At 38.1% G+C, this 20,046-nt stretch overlaps 1 protein-coding gene across 2 annotated transcripts in view; it reads left to right on the top strand.

Moving 5' to 3' along the window:
* Positions 1 to 20,046, top strand: part of PTN (pleiotrophin) — a 97,070-nt gene that overhangs the window by 54,171 nt on the left and 22,853 nt on the right. The window lies entirely within an intron of this gene.

Consider the following 20,046-nt stretch of genomic DNA (forward strand, 5'->3'; position numbering starts at 1 on the left):
TGTTTATCCCACAGTGGTTTTGCGGAATTGAACAAGATAGAATCATACCATTTTGGGGTTGAAAAGTAGTTAATAGTTATTTAGTCTAATTAGTGATTTAAAATGAAAAGTGCTTTAAAGGAAAAAATTTAATACCATATATATAGTATTTTAAACATATCAGACCTTTCAATTTTTAACTCATTCTGAAAATACTCCTCCAAATTTGTTTGTGTCTGTTTTCTGAAGAGAGTTGCCTTATCTCTACATTTGCATCACTTGACCTGGTGCCTGGTGTGTTGTACACATTCACACCATCAATTTATTCAGTCTAAGTGAATGACTGAGTGGAAAACAACATCTTTACCTTTAAGGAGTAGACTGGTCTCAGTTTCTCCTGATTCACTTTCTTTTGTGTTCATTTGGTTTACATGTCCATAAATTGGAGCTAATGTCCTCATTCTACAGCTCTGATGTGTTATGACAATTGAGGTGAGAATAAGAATCGCTGGAAGCTAGTAACTTAAGTTGCTATGGGGGTTTTCTAAAACTGTGATGAGACTGAGGCTGTCAGCCTCCCATAGGAAGCAACTAACTATGAATAGTGGAGTTTGGAGTGTTTTTTAGAGAGCTGAGAGTTTATGCCTTTATGTACTAATTCTTTCAGCTCATTAGCTTTGTAGATGTAGCCTTGTAAAACTACTGTGCATACTTTTCTATGTTGTTGATCACATATAAGAAACATCCGTGTACATTGATGATATCAGCTGACTTGCAGATATCAATACTGTGACATCTGGGTGCTCCAATCAGGGAAAACTGAGTTGTTGGCGGCTATTTGACTCTATCCTAAATGACTCATATGTACATGTGAATTTTTAAAAATAATTTTCCCATATTTTCCTTTATCTTTATGCTGATACTGATGTACTTGGTGATAGCATTTATTTTCTTCCTTCTAATTTACTATGGACCTGAAAACCAAATAGCCAGACCTGTAGAATTATATATGAAATTCAAAAGATAATGATCAATATCCTAAGGGTATCAACCATGTGATACTGTTTCATTGGGTTGGGCTGGTCAGTCTTTTAAACATTATTCATTTATTCATTCAGTAAATATTTGCTGAGTACCTAGGTACTTACTAAGTATGGAGATTGAAAGATGTATAGAACACAGTTTTATAGATATATAAAATTTCTGGATTTATTTGCTAGTAGAACAAGATATTATTTTATGGTTTAAAAGAAATAATATGATCTAGGTTAGCAACTACTTTAAATCTAGTTAAAATTTGCAGCTGCAAGGTAATAATCTCTAACCTATTTGAGTGTTGTTCCCTGCTGTCATCGTCATGTTAGACATATAATCAGAGTTAATTTTGTATCCTATTGTCTATGTAAGAGTTGCCAGGAATTCACCTCATTTACCTCTGAGAAAAATTAAATGAAACTTACGGTGGAGAGATTCCAGCTCATATAAAGAAGAATTTTCTGTTTGAGCTTCTTAAAAATAGAATGTACTGATTGCTCATTAGCTTCGTTTTTCCACCCATATTTACCATTTGTATATATTAAGCTTGTGGTCCAGTAAACACTTCACTGTATCCTGTGAAGCACTGTGAAGCAAGTTATTGCCGTTTGCTTAAGTTATTGATTTAAATACATTCAAATGCAGGACTTTCCAGTTATCATTATTAATTTTTAATTCATTTATTTCAAGTCAACATTGTAGTCCATTAAGAATAGAATTAATCTTCAATTTATCATCAGTGTAATTTGATAGTTCCCCCAGTTTCAAGTGGTCTGCACATTAACTACAATCCTGTTCATGTTTTCATTCCAAGTATTTGCACAGATTTTTACAGAACAGAGTTAAAGAGAGAATCTTCTGTGAATTTCTTATGGACATCTCGTTGACTTCCTCTATTATTTTTCTCTTTTCTATTTGTCAGTTTCTATTCTGATCCTGATTATTTCCTACCTGTATTTAATTTTTAAATTTATTTATTTACTTATTTTATTTTTGGCTGAGTTGGGTCTTCGTTGCTGTGCGTGGGCTTTCTCTAGTTGCGGCAAGCGGTGGCTACTCTTCATTGCGGTGCATGGGCTTCTCATTGCGGTGGCTTCTCCTGTTGCAGAGCACGGGCTCTAGGTGCGCGGGCTTCAATAGTTGTGGCACGTGGGCTTCAGTAGTTGTGGCTCACAGTTTCTAGAGCGCAGGCTCAGCAGTGCCGTGCACGGGCCTAGTTGCTCCGCGGCATGTGGGATCATCCTGGACCAGGGATCAAACCCATGTTCCCTGCACTGGCAGGCAGATTCTTAACCACTGTGCCACCAGGGAAGTCCCTACCTGTATTTAATTTGGATTTGAATTTTTTCCTAGATTTTTGAGATGGAAGATTAAATTACTGATTTTAGATTTTTTTCTCCCTTTCAATATAAGCACTCTCTGGTGGAATGGGTAGTTATATCACAGTGTACCCACCTCACAGACTTATTGCCTGACTGGAACTTCACTGTCTTACTCAAGAGGTATGTTTTCAGACTGTGTCAAAATTTCCTGAAACCCGGATACTCTATGGCCCTAAGATCACTATTATTAGCCACCTTCTCACACAACTAAATAAGTTTTATTTGGCATGAAGGAACCATTTTGATCTCTTTGTCACTCTTTTATAAATTTCAATGGTAGTTTTAGCCCTCAGGCTAATTATTTCTAGAAAGGATGGAGTTCAGTAAGTGGGGCATTTGATGCTTCCAAAAAAAGGAAAAAAAAAATCAACAACCTCCTTTTTTGACATGGAAACCATGCAGAAGGACTTCACAGGATCTCTGAAGGAACAAGAAGCAATTGATTCTCACGAACCATCGTGAGATGTGATACCCAAGTCCACATTCCTTTACCAACAGTGAATTCAGTGAATCATTAGATGAAAGAAGAATGAGTGGAAGGAACTATGTGTATGAGAGAAGAGGATGTGGAAACGAGGTGAAAATAACCATGTAAGCAGAAACAGAAAGTGGGCTTTTAGAGGACAAGGCGAGTGAGCAGAATCACAACGCCTGATTTTAATGTTTCTAGTTTCCAATGTTACATCACTTTCAGCATGTTTTTCAGTAGCAGACTTTTCACCGTTGATAAAATATGATGAAGAATGCAAAGAATGAGGCAGACAGAATGAATGGGGGAGAGGTATCTCTACCAAACTACAAGGTCACTTGATGTTTTAAACTAACCTGATGTAATGTTCTGGTTTTGGAAGATGTCACTAGGTCCCTAATGAAGTGAGTTTGCTAGGCTTCTAACAAGATTTTCCTCTTTCCCAAAACAACACTCTGCATAATCAATTAAGCCTTTCCTTGATTTCTTTTCTTGTTTTTTTTTTTTTTCCCATTCTTCTTTATTTTTTTAGTCAATGAGCTCAGCTCTAAATGAAAGCTGGAGTTGTATGAACTGAATTGGCTGGAAATAGTAGCTGAAAGGCGTGCAAATCAAAGCTGGCAAGTTTCAGCCCTTCCGTTCCTGAAGCAGAGGCTAACTTCAATCCAAATGGCTTCCTGGGCAATTGTTTCATTATTCTAGCGCTTTGTTCCTAGTACGGAACCAGGCATTAATAACCCAGACTTTGCAAGCTAAACCAAGAAAACATACATCACATCTTTACCTTCAGGTGTCTTAGTACCCATCTGTCCAGCAGTGTGGGAACTGTGTAGGAAAGGATTTTAAATCACTCATGGGTTCGAGGTGGGTGTGGAGAGAGGGTAACCTTTAGGCTCTGATCTTTCCTGTTCCATCCTAACCTAGCATAGGCCCTAAACTACAGACAGAGGAGAAAACTAGGAGCTCTGAAGTCAGGCAGCTCTATCCACTTTGGTACCTATACTAAGGACAAGGATTTTTAATATCTTTGCAGGAGTTATGGACCTGTATCTACATCTATCTATTTCCATACACACATATTTTGGGGGGTAAAATTATTTGTAATTTTGCTTTTAGAAATGATTTGCCCTCAAGTCATTCATTTTTAGACTGTCACTAAGTATATTCAAGAATTCCTGCAGGGCTTCCCTGGTGGCACAGTGGTTGAGAGTCCGTCTGCCAATGCAAGGGACACGGGTTGTGCCCCAGTCCGGGAAGATCCCACATGCCGCAGAGCGGCTGGGCCCGTGAGCCATGGCCGCTGAGCCTGCGCGTCCGGAGCCTGTGGTCCGCAACGGGAGAGGTCACAACAGTGAGAGGCCCATGTACCGAAAAAAAAAAAAAAAAAAGAATTCCTGCAAAGTGAGAAAATGTAATCTAGAGATTTTACATAATTCACATTTTTACAAGGATGTATAGCTCCTCAAAAAAGTACTGATGGCTCTCTCCTCTACTGCACAAATAGCATTGTGATGGGCAGAGAATTAAATACGGATGTGGTTCTTGTATTCTCTCGCCACATCAGCTTCTAGAAAGTATAAAACCAAATGTTGGTAAATTATTAGTAAGTATAAAAGAGTACATCATGGGCCTTTTGTATTTTAACCTCTCTATTCAACTTTGTGGTTAAGAGCACAGACATAATTTGATTTTAACTAGTCTAGGTTCAAATTCTATTTTTTTTTAATTGAAATATAGTTGACTTACAAACTCTGCTTCTAACACTTTGTGATCTTGGGCAAGTTACCTAGATTCTTTAACTTATGTTTTACTCACCTGTAAAACTGAAATAATATTGACTCTTTTCTAATGTCGTTGAGAGGATAAAAGATGAAGCTGTTAGCACAGAGCAAAGCCTTTAATCCATGATGGCTATTATCTTTCCCTACTCTTATTTTCCCTTTGCCTTTTTCTTTACTTTTATTATTTCATCTTTCTAGAATGTATATATTTTAAAAGGTACCTTAAATTATTGGAAGAAATTGGACCATAAATAATTTAAATAAGTAATCAAATAGTAAGCAAATATTTAAATTTTTTATTCCTAAAGAAATTATGGTTTAGAACAAGTGTTTTCAAATTTTCAATATCACCTGGGGATCTTGACCTTGTTAGAATGAGTATTCTAGTTCAGAAGGTCTGGGGTGGGACTTGACAGTCTGCATTTCTAACAAGCTCCCAGGTGAAGCTGATGCTGCTGTCCTTACAGGAGGGCTTTGTGGAGCAAGGGGTTCAGAAGAACGGCTTAGAGCTTTATAAAAACACAAAGTATCCAGTGCCTAGCACACTTTGACTCGCAACCAAGAGCAGTGAGATGGTGTCTTATTTCTCTTATGCTTTTTTTTTTTTTTTTTTTGCGGTGCGTGGGCCTCTCACTGCTGTGGCCTCTCCTGTTGCGGAGCCCAGGCTCCGGATGCGCAGGCTCAGCGGCCATGGCTCACAGGCCCAGCCGCCCCGCGGCATGTGGGATCTTCCCGGACGGGGGCACGAACCCATGTCCCCTACATCAGCAGGTGGACTCTCAACCACTGCGCCACCAGGGAAGCCCTGTTTTATGCTTTTATGAGTAAAAGATTCCTTTCTTTAATCCAAATAACCTGAAAGAGTCCCATGGGATTCTATTTCTGACACAAGTCATTGTCTTTGCCGTCCTTTTGAGTCATAGCAGTTCCCTGAGCAGACACTTGGTCCCTTGACTCTTGGACAGAGTCTTTTCCATTACACTGCGGCAGTTCTCGGGGCCTTTCATTATGTCACATTGAATATTTATTAGGCTCTTCTAACATAATAACTCGGCCGAGTCACACAGATACCCACTGGCCAAGAAACAGTCTCTAAACTAATGTTAACTTAATGATTGTTTCAGAAGCAGCTATGTGCTTTTTTTTAACTTCACAATTTTGCTAAAATATACCTCAATGGTACCAGTGATTCCTTGTTGCTAATTCCCATAGGCACCTATCTCTAGAATTTGACACCTATCTCTAGAATTTGACCCTGTTCATTATTTCTTACTTCTTGAAACTTCCTGTTTGCTTGGTTTCCATGATTCAACTTCCTTTGCTTGCCTCTTACTGCTCTGTTGCTACCCTCGATTCACTTACGTAAGAATTAGAATTCTCACGTCTTGTGTACATCTTCAGTTCTTACTCTGTGTCTTCTTACTCTGTGGTCTCTTAGGTCGATAACTACTATCTCTTTCAACTCAGATATCCTATTGGTACCTCAAACTCAGTGTGTCCAAACAGATCTTTGCTACCTTTCCTTACTTAACCTTAGTCATTTAACATCTTTAAGCTTTTTTTTTTTTTTTTACTGATCTGAAAAGTCAGGCTAGTTGAAAGAACCTAAATAATCAGATGTCTGAGAATTAATATATTAATAGATACTATATTAACTATATTATATATAAATATCTATTATACATATTGTGAGATTTAAGATATGTCGGTTGCTGAGAATACTGTCCTTAGGATAGATCTGAGTGTGTATTACTTATGAATCTGTTTAAAACCATACTGTCTATGTTCGCAGTTACCTCCGGATTGAAGATTAGAATCTGGGAGATGTCCTAGATTTCTCCTTCCATAGTACATTCAATTAATGTGATAAGTCCAATAAATTTTATCCCTTAAATAACTTTTTTTGGTCTTCGCTCTATCCCCTTTCCAGTGTCACAGTGTAAGTCTTCTCAGTGTTTCACCTGGATTATGTCAACTGCCCTTGTCTAAGCCTCCCTGAGTCTAGGCGCACATCCTCCATTCACTCTGCTTACCGATTGCTGAGTGCTCTCTCAGATTCACAGCTGGTCATGGTCCTCCTTCTCTCAAAATTCTTCATAGCTCCGTATTTCCTAAAGTAAAACATCATTGCATTTCTCACGTGACCCTTATATATGACAAGCAAGAAACATCAAGATTAGTCTCTTCCATCTCTTAGTTTCTTTTCTATTTCTCAACTTTTCTCACTGATGCTTGAGCAATTTTTAACTAATCATTGATTCCTGGAATATATCACAGTTACTCAAACCTGCAGGCCTTTGCCTGCATGTTCCTCTTTCTCTAAACTAATCTGTTGTTTGAGATTAAACTCAAAATTAGTCTCCTCTGGAAGCTTTCCTTAAAGACTCTGAACATACTTAGGTAACATTTTTATGCCCGTTAAAAAGAAGAAGAAGAACAAAACTATTACAGCAATTTTCTAATTTTAGTGCATCATTATTTTATCAGGAAATAGTGTTGGATTTGATTCAGGTTTTTTATGGCATCTGTTGAAATAATCCCATGATTTTTCTCCATTATTCTGGTAATTCTGCTAATGCAATGAAATACATTGGCATTCAGCTGTTAAAACAGCCTTGCATCCTGGAATAAACATCACTAGTTATGATTTATTAGCTTTTTATAATATTTACTGGATTTGATTTACTAATATTTTTAGAAGATTTTTATGTTTATGTTCACGTGGAGTGTTGGTCTATAGTTTCTTGTAATGTCCTTGTTAGGTTTTGGTATCAAGTCAAGTTCATTCATACTGAATTTTTTTCTACTTATACCAATTAGAGTGGTTAAAACCTTAGATTATGATTCTGGATTAGCCTGTTTCTTTTTTCAGTTCTGTCAGTGAGTAATTCATGTCTTTTGAAATTTTATTATATATAAACCCATTTGGTATTATGCCTTCTAGATCAATAGATACTTTTTCTAATTATGAAATGTCTCTATTTTGTTAATTCTTCCTGACTTGAAGTCTACATTGACTGTTACTACTATAGCCACACTAGCTTTTTTATGATGACTGGTTTTGTGGAATAACTTTTCCCATCCTTTAACTTTTAACTTAAATATATATATATATATATATATATATATATATATATATATAAAGTGTGTCTTTTGTAGATAGCATGCAGTTCAGTATTGCTTGTTTCTTTAGTTTGACAATCTGTGTTTTTTGATTAATACATTTCGTCTATTTGTATTTAATGCAATCATTCATATGTGTACGTTTACACATACTTTCTTGCTATCTCTTTTTATCCCATTTGTTCCTTGTTCCTTTGTCCCTCCTTTCTGATTATTTTAGCTTAATCAAACCTTATTTTAAGTTTCCTACTTTAATTTTTCTACTCTTTTCAGTTGTAACTCTGAATTATTTCTTTTAATGGTTGCTCTAGGAATTGACATATGTATCTTTGACATATAACTTCCTATTCAAAATGAACATTACACCACTTTATGTAAAAAATCCTTGAAACAGTAAAATTCTTGCCTCCTTTATCAAAAATAAGGTGACCATATGTGCGTGGGTTTATCTGTGGGCTTTCTATCCTGTTCCATTGATCTATTTTTCTGTTTTTGTGCCAGTACCATATTGTCTTGATTACTGTAGCTTTGTAGTATAGTCTGAAGTCAGGGAGCCTGATTTCTCCAGATCTGTTCTTCTTTCTAAAGATTGCTTTGGCTATTCAGGGTCTTTTGTGTTTCCATACAAATTGTGAAATTTTTTGTTCTAGCTCTGTGAAAAATGCCATTGGTAGTTTGATAGGGATTGCACTGAATCTGTAGATTGCTTGGGGTAGTAGAGTCATTTTCACAATGTTGATTCTTCCAATCCAAGAACATGGTATATCTCTCCATCTGTTTGTGTCATCTTTAATTTCTTTCATCAGTGTCATATTTTTCTGCATACAGGTCTTTAGTCTCCTTAGGTAGGTTTATTCCTAGATATTTTATTCTTTTTGTTGCAGTGGTAAATGGGAGTGTTTTCTTGATTTCACTTTCAGATGTTCATCATTAGTGTATAGGAATGCCAGAGTTTTCTGTGCATTAATTTTGTATCCTGCTACTTACAAAATTCATTGATTAGCTCTAGTAGTTTTCTGGTAGCGTCTTTAGGATTCTCTAGTATCATGACATCTGCAAACAGTAACAGCATTACTTCTTCTTTTCTGATTTGGATTCCTTTTATTTCTTTTTCTTCTCTGATTGTTGTGGCTAAAACTTGCAAAACTATGTTGAATAAGAGTGGTGAGAGTGGGCAACCGTGTCTTTTTCCTGATGTTAGTGAAAATGGTTTCAGTTTTTCACCATTGAGAACAATGTTGGCTGTGGGTTTATCATATATAGCCTTTATTATGTTGAGGTAAGTTCCCTCTATGCTTACTTTCTGGAGGGTTTTCATCATAAATGGGTGTTGAATTTTATCAAAAGCTTTTTCTGCATCTATTGAGATGATCATATGGTTTTTCTCCTTCAATTTGTTGATATGGTGTATCACATTGATTGATTTACGTATATTGTAGAATCCTTGCATTCCTGGGATAAACCCCACTTGATCATTGTGTATGATCCTTTTAATGTGCTGCTGGATTCTGTTTGCTAGTATTTTGTTAAGGATTTTTGCATCTTATGTTCATCAGTGATATTGGCCTGTAGTTTTCATTTTTTGTAGCATCTTTGTCTGGTTTTGGTATCAGGGTGATGGTGGCTTCGTAGAATGAGTTTGGGAGTGTTCCTCCCTCTGATATATTTTGGAAGGGTTTGAGAAGGAGGGGTGTTTTCTCCTCTCTAAATGTTTGATAGAATTCACCTGTGAATCCATCTGGCCCTGGGCTTTTGTTTGTTGAAAGATTTTTAGTCACAGTTTCAATGTTAATGCTTGTGGTTGGTCTCTTTATATTTCCTATTTCTTCCTGGTTTAGTCTTGGAAGCTTGTGCTTTTCTAAGAATTTGTGCATTTTTTCCAGGTTGTCCATTTTAGTGGCATATAGTTGCTTGTAGTAATCTCTCATGATCCTTTATATTTCTGCAGTGTCAGTTGTTACTTCTCCTTTTTCATTTCTAATTCTGTTGATTTGAGTCTTCTCCCTTTTTTTCTTGATGAATCTAGCTAATGGTTTGTCAATTTGTTTATCTTCTCAAAGAACCAGCTTTTAGTTTGATTGATCTTTGCTATTGTTTTCTTCACTTTTTTCTAATTAATTCTGATCTGATCTTTATGATTTCTTTCCTTCTGCTAACTTTGGGGTCTTTTTATTCTTCCTTCTGTAATTGCTTTAGGTGTAAGGTTAGGTTGTTTATTTTAGATGTTTCTTGTTCCTTGAGGTAGGACTGCATTGCTAAAAACTTCCCTCTTAGAACTGCTTTTGATGCATCCCATAGGTTTGGGGTCATCGTGTTTTCCTTGTCATTTGTTTCTAGGTATTTTTTTATTTCCTCTTTGATATCTACAGTGATCTCTTGGTTATTAGTGTATTGTTTAATTTTTATTTTTTTTTTTACGGTACGCGGGCCTCTCACTGTTGTGGCCTCTCCCATTGCGGAGCACAGGCTCCAGATGCGCAGGCTCAGCGGCCATGGCTCACGGGCCTAGCCGCTCCGTGGCATGTGGGATCTTCCCAGACTGGGGCACGAACCCGTGTCCCCTGCATCAGCAGGCGGACTCTCAACCACTGCGCCACCAGGGAAGCCTGTGTTTGTATTTTTTACAGATTTTTTCCTGTAATTGATATCTAGTCTCATAGCATTGGGGTCATAAATGATACTTGATATCATTACAATTTTCTTATATTTACCAAGGCTTGATTTGTGACCCAAGATATGATCTATCCTGGAGAATGTTCTATGAGCACTTGAGAAGAAAGTGTATTCTGTTGTTTTTGAATGGAATGTTCTATAGATATCAATGAAGTCCATCTTGTTTAATGTATCATTGAAATCTTGTGTTTCCTTATTTATTTTCATTTTGAATGATCTGTCCATTGGTGAAAGTGGGGTGTTAACGTCCCCTACTATGATTGTGTTACTGTTGATTTCCCCTTTTATGGCTGTTAGCATTTGCCTTATGTATTGATGTGCTCCTATACTGGGTGCATAAATATTTACAATTGTTCTATCATCTTCTTGGATTGATCCCTTGATCATTACATAGTGTCCTTCTTTGTCTCTTGTAATAGTCTTTATTTTAAAGTCTATTTTATCTAATATGAGAATTGTTACTTCAGCTTTCTTTTGAATTCCATTTGCATGGAATATCTTTTTCCATCCCCTCACTTTCAGTCTGTATGTGTCCCTAGGTCTGAAGTGGATCTCTTGTAGATGGCATATATATGAGTCTTGTTTTTGTATCCATTCAGCCAGTCTATGTCTTTTGGTTGGAGCATTTAATCCATTTACATTTAAGGTAATTATCGATATGTATGTTCATATTACCATTTTCTTAACTGTTTGGGTTTGTTATTGTAGGTCTTTTCCTTCTCTTGTGTTTCCTGCCAGAGAAGTTCTTTTAGTATTTGTTGTAAAGCTTGTTTGGTGGTGCTGAATTCTCTTAGCTTTTGCTTGTCTGTAAAGGTTTTAATTCTTCTTTGGAATCTGAATGAGATCCTTGCTGGGTAGAGTAATCTTGGTTGTAGGTTTTTCCCTTTCAACACTTTAAGTATGTCCTGCCACTCCCTTCTGGCTTACAGAGTTTCTGCTGAAAGATCAGCTGTTAACCTTACGGGTATTCCCTTGTATATTATTGGTTGTTTTTCCCTTGCTGCTTTTAATATCTTTTCTTTGTATTTATTTTTTGATCATTTGATTAATATGTGTCTTGGCATGTTTCTCCTTGGATTTATCCTGTATGGGACTCTCTGTGCTTCCTGGACTTGATTCACTATTTCCTTTCCCATATTAGGGAAAATTTCAACTATAATCTCTTCAAATATTTTCTCAGTCCCTTTCTTTTTCTCTTCTTCTTCTGGGACCCCTATAATTCAAATGTTGGTGCGTTTAATGTTGCTCCAGAGGTCTCTGAGACTGTCTTCAATTCTTTTCATTCTTTTTTCTTTATTCTGCTCTGCAGTAGTTATTTCCACTATTTTATCTTCCAGGTCAGTTATCCATTCTTCTGCCTCAGTTATTCTGCTATTGATTCTTTCTAGAGAATTTTTAATTTCATTTATTGTGTTGTTCATCATTGTTTGTTTGCTCTGTAGTTCTTCTACGTCCTTGTTAAATGTTTCTTGAATTTTCTGCATTCTATTTCCAAGATTTTGGATCATCTTTACTATCATTACTCTGAATTCTTTTTCAGGTAGGCTGCCTATTTCCTCTTCATTTGTTTGTTCTGGTGGGTTTTTACCTTGTTCCTTCATCTGCTGTGTATTTCTCTGTCTTCTCATTTTGCTTAACTTACTGTGTTTGTGGTCTCTTTTTTGCAGTGTGCACATTCGTAGTTCCCATTTATTTTTGGTGTCTTCCCCCAGCGTGTAAGGTTGGTTCAGTGGGTTTTGTAGGCTTCCTGGTGGAGGGGAGTAGTGCCTGTGTTCTGGTGGATGAGGTTGGATCTTGTCTTTCTGGTGGGGAGGACCGTGTTCGGGTGTGTGTTTTGGGGTGTCTGTGAACTTAGTATGATTTTAGGCAGCCTCTCTGCTAATGGGTGGGGTTGTGCTCCTGTCTTGCTAGTTGTTTGGCATGGGGTGTCCAGCACTGGAGCTTGCTGGTTGTTGAGTGGAGCTGGGTCTTAGCATTGAGATGGAGATCTGTGGAAGAGGTTTTGCCGTTTGATATTACGTGGAGGTGGGAGGTCTCTGGTTGACCAATATGCTGAACTCGCCTCTCCCACCTCAGAGGCACAGGCCTTACACCCAGCCGGAGCACCAAGACCCTGTCAGACACACGGTTCAGAAGAAAAGGGAGAAAAAAAGAAAGAAAGAAAGAAAAAAAAAAGAAAATAAGTAAAATAAAGTTATTAGAATAAAAAGTAATTATTAAAAATTAAAAAGTAATAAAGAAAAAAGAAAGAAAGAAGAGAGCAAGCAAATCAAAAAGTAAATCCACCAATGATAACAAGTGCTAAAAACTATACTAAAAAAAGGGAAAGAAAGAACCCTAGGCCAAATGGTGAAAGCAAAGCTATACAGACAAAATCACACATAGAAGCATACAGATACACACTCACAAAAAGAGAAAAAGGAAAAAAATATATATATCGTTGCTCCCAAAGTCCACCTCCTTAATTCGGGATGATTCGTTGTCTATTCAGGTATTCCACAGATGCAGGGTACATCAAGTTGAGTGTGGAGCTTTAATCCGCTGCTCCTGAGGCTGCTGGGAGAGATTTCCCTTTCTCTTCTTTGTTCGCACAGCTCCTAGGTTTCAGCTTTGGATTTGGCCCTGCCTCTGCGCGTAGGTCGCCGGAGGGCTCTGTTCTTCGCTCAGACAGGGCGGGGTTAAAGGAGCAGCTGATTCGGGAGCTCTGGCTCACTCAGGCCGCAGGGAGGAAGGGGTACGGAGTGCGGGGCGAGCCTGCGGCGGCAGAGGCCAGTGTGACGTCGCACCAGCCTGAGGCGCGCCGTGCGTTCTCCCGGGGAAGTTGTCCCTGGATCCCGGGAACCTGTCCCTGGATCCCGGGAACCTGGCAGTGGCGGGCTGCACAGGCTACCCGGAAGGGGGGTGTGGAGAGTGACCTGTGCTCGCACACAGGCTTCTTGGTGGCGGCAGCAGCAGCCTTAGCGTCTCATGCCCGTCTCTGGGGTCCGCGCTGATAGCCGCGGCTCGCGCCCGTCTCTAGAGCTCCTTTAAGAGGCGCTCTGAATCCCCTCTCCTCGCGCACCTGGAAACAAAGAGGGAAAAAAAACCCTCTCGCCTCTTCGGCAGCTCCAGGTTTTTTCCCGGACTCCCTCCCGGCTAGCCGTGGAGCACTAACCCCTTCAGGCTGTGTTCACGCCGCCAACCCCAGTCCTCTCCCTGGGATCCGACCTCCAAAGCCCGAGCCTCAGCTCGCAGCCCCGCCCGCTCCGGCGGGTGAGCAGACAAGCCTCTCGGGCTGGTGAGTGCCGGTCGGCAGCGGTCCTCTGTGCGGGAATCTCTCAGCTTTGCCCTCTGCACCCCTGCTGCTGCGCTCCCCTCCGTGGCTCCGAAGCTCCCCCCCGCCCCCCCGTCTCTGCCAGTGAAGGGGCTACCCAGTGTGTGGAAGCTTTTCCTCCTTCACGTTCCCTCCTAGAGGTGCAGGACCCGTCCCTATTCTTTTGTCTCTGTTTTTTCTTTTTTCTTTTGCCCAACCCAGGTACATGGGGGAGTTTCTTGCCTTTTGAGAAGTCTGAGGTCTTCTGCCAGCGTTCAGTAGGTGTTCTGTAAGAGCTGTTCCACATGTAGACGTATTTCTGATGTATTTGTGGGGAGGAAGGTGATCTCCGCGTCTTACTCCTCCGCCATCTTGAAGGTCTCCTCTCATTGTGATCTTTAAACAAACAACGAGCCTGCATGATAAAACTAAATTTTCTTACAGGAGGATACTGAGAGTAAAAGGGAGTGACTGCTTTGTCCACATCACCGATATAATAAGTGACGAAGCTTATATGGAAGAAATCTGGCTGACTCCAAAGGCTCTTCTCTTCCCACAGTATTAAAAATTTTGTTTTTAATGCCTTATGATTTTCTGAGATATTTTCCTCATATTTGTAATCATACTTGTTATACTGTGTGTTTGATCTTTGATAAGAGGACATAATCATGTCCAACTTTAATGTGAGGTATGGAATAGTTAGAATACACACTTGTAAAATTCCTATTTTTGCTACCACAAGCAAGGCATTTTGCATACTCAAATATATTCCATATTTACATCACCTACTTGAGACATTTTCCCATTTCTACCTTTTGAAAAAATACTGTTTTGTACCATCATATCCCCTACTGGGTAGATCTTGATATTGGCCAGACCAGTGACTTTTAAATACATTTTTCTTTCTTGACAAATGACAACTTACAAGGAAGCCACTAAGGAAAGTAGTTAAAGAAGAGTTGCTCCAGCTGAAGCTGAGATAAGGGTGGGAGCTATGGGCACAGAAGGGTGGCTTTCAACACACATTTTCAGGATCCTTTAACGCCTGGCAGCAGCCTTTGACCTCTTCCTGGAAACACTGGTGCTCTAAAAATCACTGCTTTAGCCCAACTTTATTTTTCTAATGAATATCAGAAGGGATTTTTAAATGTGTGTGTGTATGAACTTTTTTTTTTTGAGTATGAAGTTTTTGAGTCTTGGAGCTCATTCTTGACTCCAATCATAATACTTTGGTAATAAACACCCCAAAATGAACCAAAGTACATAGAACAGCCACAAAACTGATAAACAAAAATAAAAACAAGGCCAAAAGGGTAACAAATGTACTATATTAAAGATATCTGGATGGACTGTTGAGTATGGTGGCTGCCCCTCTGGTGGTAATTTAGGGTTTTAGTCACGTTTATACAACATGCAGCCTTTTCCTCCCTCCCTGACCTTCCCTTGTTTCACTTCTCCAGACCAGTTAATAACTCTGTCTATCTTCCTCCCTCACAGCTCCCAGGATTAACTCATTATATCTTTCTCCTTTTGAGGTCCACCCACTGTTACTTACTACTGTACACTCTATTCTAATCACATTCTGTCACTGAATGTATTATAAACATCATCTCCACATATTCACTTATTTGGTCCTTTCTGCCTGAATTTCTCTTCCTTCCCTCTTTTCTTTATTTAGAAGACTTCAACTATTTAAAAAAAAAAAAAAAGATAAAATATACCCAGCCCTCTACCTCACTCAACCTTGCTAAGCAAAATTATCACTTGAGCCTATGTACTGAGCTAGCACTACGTGTATAAACTTTTAATGATGTTTACCACAGTGAATCATTTCTCTCCCTTTTCTCCCAGTTAGACAGAACTCCTTTAGGGGGAGGGCTGAATCATATTCTTTTATCATGTTCCCATGCCCAGCATACACCTGGCCCTTAGTAGGTGCTCTAAAAATCAGTGAATAGATGTCTAAAGAAGATGTCTTAAAATATCACATTTTTCCAGCAGGTGCCACCATGCCATGAAAATATTTCAGCCTTAAAGTTGCCTGTTTTTATTGAGTTGTACAAAATTAAGTGAATGTCCTTCTTTATCCACCTAATTGATAATGCACTTAGTTAAAATCAAAGATGGAACACTGTTGAACTCCTTCCTGGGGTGTGAGTAGAGTGTACCTGAGGTCATCATGCACACACGTGCTTGGGACACATTCTTTTCAAGGCTTAGTGTTTAAATAAGCTTAACAAGGTCAAAGTGAAGGTCTGATTTAGCAAAAGATTCCATTGTAAACATAATGGCTATTTATATGAGACTTTAGGAATCTAAGGCAATGACCAAACCATTTGAAAATAAATCAGTATGAGGATTACGACTTGAAGAAGAGTTGGTGAAAATAAAGAAAAGTGACCTATAAAAAGGAAAAAAAATACTTTTCCACAGAAATTTAGGCAGGTAGATCACAAAATATCTAGAAAAGTCTGATGATGTGTAATATATGATGCAGAAGCATTGCAGATCATTCACTGGCCATTCCTGTATGTATGAAACTGCTTTAGATTCTGGTTGTTTCCAGCCCAATTTCTTCAGTGAATTTTATATCCCATGGTATAGACAAAGGGCTGAGAGATCATTTTAGCATGAATATTAATTCCTCTGTTTGATACCATGTTTTGGCGATAATTTTTGCTGGCAAAAATTTTACTGAGTGGCAACTAAGTGCTGGGTCCCTATCCTAGGTACTTGAAATAAAGAGGGCAGTAGAATAGTTTCACCACAAAAGAGGCGTAAAATGCAGTTGCAAAGTTAGATTTTTTTTTCATTTCATACACGTTAAATTACATCAACAGTTTCCCTAATTCTCAACATGGAGTCTCTTTACTTCAGCGAACTCCAAAGAAATACTGGGCATGAAGGTCCTTGAGTTTATTTTAACTTTTTAAGAAGTCAAAAGGCTGAACAAATTTGTATCCTTAGAAAGCTGAACAAATCTTTAGTTGGCATTAAATCATATCTCTGTCTCCTTTTTTGTTTTTTAAAATTTTTATCTTTTGATTTTAGATATTAGACGGCTTAAAGTGTCATGCTTGTTATGTCTTAATAAAAAGAAGTACTTCCTTTTAGTAAGTAATACGAGTGTAGGGGTGAATTAACTTTATTCAACAACTAATAATATATTTCTTGATATTCTGGGTTAGCTCTGTGTCTACATCTTGCATTTTCACAATAAACCTCTCAAGTTGTTGTTATAATCAAACCCACTTTGTAGATGTCAAAACAGCGGTTCAAATGGTTGTGATTTGCCCAAGAACATTCCAAAAATTATATGGTGGAGCTGAAGTTTAAGCCAAAGCTTCTGCCTCAAATCCTATATTAGTCATTCCAAACAGATCACTAAGAGGCAGATTCCAGCATTCTTGTTTTGTGTTTACACGAGATGTTAATCATCTTTAAAAATTTTAGATCCTATTAAAATGCTAAAGGAAAGGAGAGCTCTCTTTTCCTTTTCATCAGCGATTTCTCCATAGAAGTGACCAGGACTTAATAAATTAACACTTTTCCCCTGAGTTGGTTTCAGAAACCAACTCAGGGGAAACCCTGAACTTCATACTTATTAGTGATTGAGATAACTCAACAATAGTTTCCAGACGACAGCCATCTAGGGTAGTCTTCAACTTAACCGTTAAACCCTATGAAATTAAACTGTCAGAGCAAGCACAACACAAGATGGCAGTAGGAGGGGGTGAAAATAAGTAAATTATTCAAAAGAACTGAGCTGACTTAGCAAGGCTTATTCTGCCACTGTTTTATTTCCCTCCGTGTGAAAAATAAGTCATGATCCTGACCACTTCCTTAAGGTCAATGTTCTTGCCTCCATGCTCATCTAGCAACTGTTGGATAGCAGGCAGGGTTACACCATATACAGATGCTTTTGCCTTTGCTTGATGCTAAGGACAAATAATTAACTATGCAAATGCCACAAGCAAGGGAAACTGTTATCTACACATGTTTAATTACCCAAGGTTTTACCACGGTACCAAGGCACCGGCATGCTACTTGGGCTTTTGGATAATTTGAGTCATCTCTTTTCTAAACTCCCTTATTCTCTTCTTTTAAATAACCATTTTTTCATTTGCTCTACCCAAAAAAATCTTAAGCTATCAAAATAGAGGCTTAAACAGAATGGTAGGCAAAACAGGAGGGAAGGGAAAAGAGGTTGAGAAGATTCTCCAACTCACACCTACTGCTGATCACATACTTTACACATTTTCCCTGTACACATGGAATTGCATGCATTTTTCTTTAGAACATCTAAAAGCTGAAATTAACCGCTTGCCCACTCATTAAGATTCCGAATTTTTCTGAATCAATAGGAGAAATAACATAGACTAGAGTGCACTTCCGTTCTACCAACTGTCATCCCAATTCCTCTCTCCTTCCTTCCTCTCTGCTCCCACTATAGTTAAGATCACTTGTTTAATAGACCATTCTATGACTCAAAAGAAATTTTTGGTCAGGAAATTCTGGCCCATGTGGGATTTTTTTTTTCTTGAAATTAAGTGAATTTAACTTGATTGAGAGAAAGCTTTTTGGAAATAATTATAAAAGTAAGAACTTAGCAATGTCAAACTAGAAATGCTGAGGTTAAAATAGCCAGCAATAGCACCTTTCTATTAATAACTCTGTGTGTGTGTGTTATTTATGGAGGAGTTCTTTCTGTTTCTGCCAAGTGGCCATGTTTCCTCAGTGACATTTCTTTACAAGGCTCTGCAAGCATCTCTCCATTGCTTGGCCAGAAAGTTCTCTCAAGAGCTGTGCTTTCATGATGGAAATTTCTGAATTCTCATCTAATTCACAATCTAAATATTTCAGGTATTCAAAGGTAATTGTGAAACATAAAGATGTATTCCAGCTTGGCAAAAAATATGTTAAATTTTTAAAGTTCTGAATTTAAAAGTTAACTTACCCTTTAAGAAAGTTCAGATGAAAAGTTTCTGCCACCAAAGTGGTTAGTCACTGAGAGTATGTTCTTGGACAGCCTTTGGAGAAAACAACAGAAGACCTTCACCTTGGTTCACATTACACCTAATAATTGTAAATGACACATGGCTAAGTCATATATGTATAGTAGTGTAGGTGCACCAGGGTACTCAACTCTGAGAAGGCTTGCCAACCAGTACATCCAGATTGGCTTCTCATATAGTTCATGTCCAATGAGAGTCATAGGAAAAGTCTCAGCATCAGTAGGAACTCTTCTGTCTGACCATCAGTGAAGTATAGTTATAAAAATTTAGCATTAAGAGGAAGAACAAAACACCTAATTTTAGATTTTGGAAAGTAATGGAGATGCTGAGTAGCTATTTAGGATGTAAGATTCATTGAAAGGACCAAATGACCAAAATACTAACTTTAACTGATAGATGAAATATGCTTCATCCATACAATGGAATCTAGAGTCATCAATTAAAAAAACACTAATAAGGGATAGCATTTCCAATGTCACAGAAAGGGGGAAAAATTCACGGACAAGGACATCATTTCATAGATGTGTTTGAATGAGGAAAAGCAAACTGCAGAATAGAGTGATCTCAATCCCTTATATGTGTGACGTTTTATTGTTTACATTCATGAGAATGTAAAATTATCTAAACAATCATCTATACTTCTGGAAGAAAAATTCTCAGAGTTAATGACCATATGTTATTACTGTCATTTTTATATGAAGTATAAAACACCATGAACAGACCAGATAGAGATAAAGGGCTTCCAGGTGAGTTGCTGCAGCCAGTGACTTGGTGTAGCTTCAAGAAGTGGGCTGTCCTGGGGCTTGAACTGAGACGTCCCAAGTTTGCTTAGCAAGGCAATCATACTGACACTAGGCTGTCGCAAATGACTTTAAGTTCTAAGGGAGTCTTCATAATGTTATCCTGGGATTTTTATTCATATCAAATGTGGAGAATTTCAAATTATGAGTAAGTGTAAACTCTTCATTCCATCCTAGAATTTAGTGGATTTTCAGCACATGTGAGTTTAGAAGTGTTTTTGCTATAGATGGAAGGTGTGCTAGCTCTTCTTCTGTTTTGGGCTTTACTCTTCAGTGGAGCAATGAATAATAGAACTATGATGATAAGATAATCATGATGATGGAAACGATAAAAAAAATCTGAGATGTTGGTCATTACTGATGCCTCTGAAGATAACAGCAAACATATACCTGCACAGGTAATCCATTCACCGTGTCCATTCAGATTATCCACGTGCGCTACAACACCATGGCTGTTTTTGCGAATTGTCGGGAGTTATAAGGATGACTATATATAG

This window comes from Lagenorhynchus albirostris, chromosome 8, assembly GCF_949774975.1.
Source record: "Lagenorhynchus albirostris chromosome 8, mLagAlb1.1, whole genome shotgun sequence".
NCBI lineage: Eukaryota > Metazoa > Chordata > Mammalia > Artiodactyla > Delphinidae > Lagenorhynchus > Lagenorhynchus albirostris.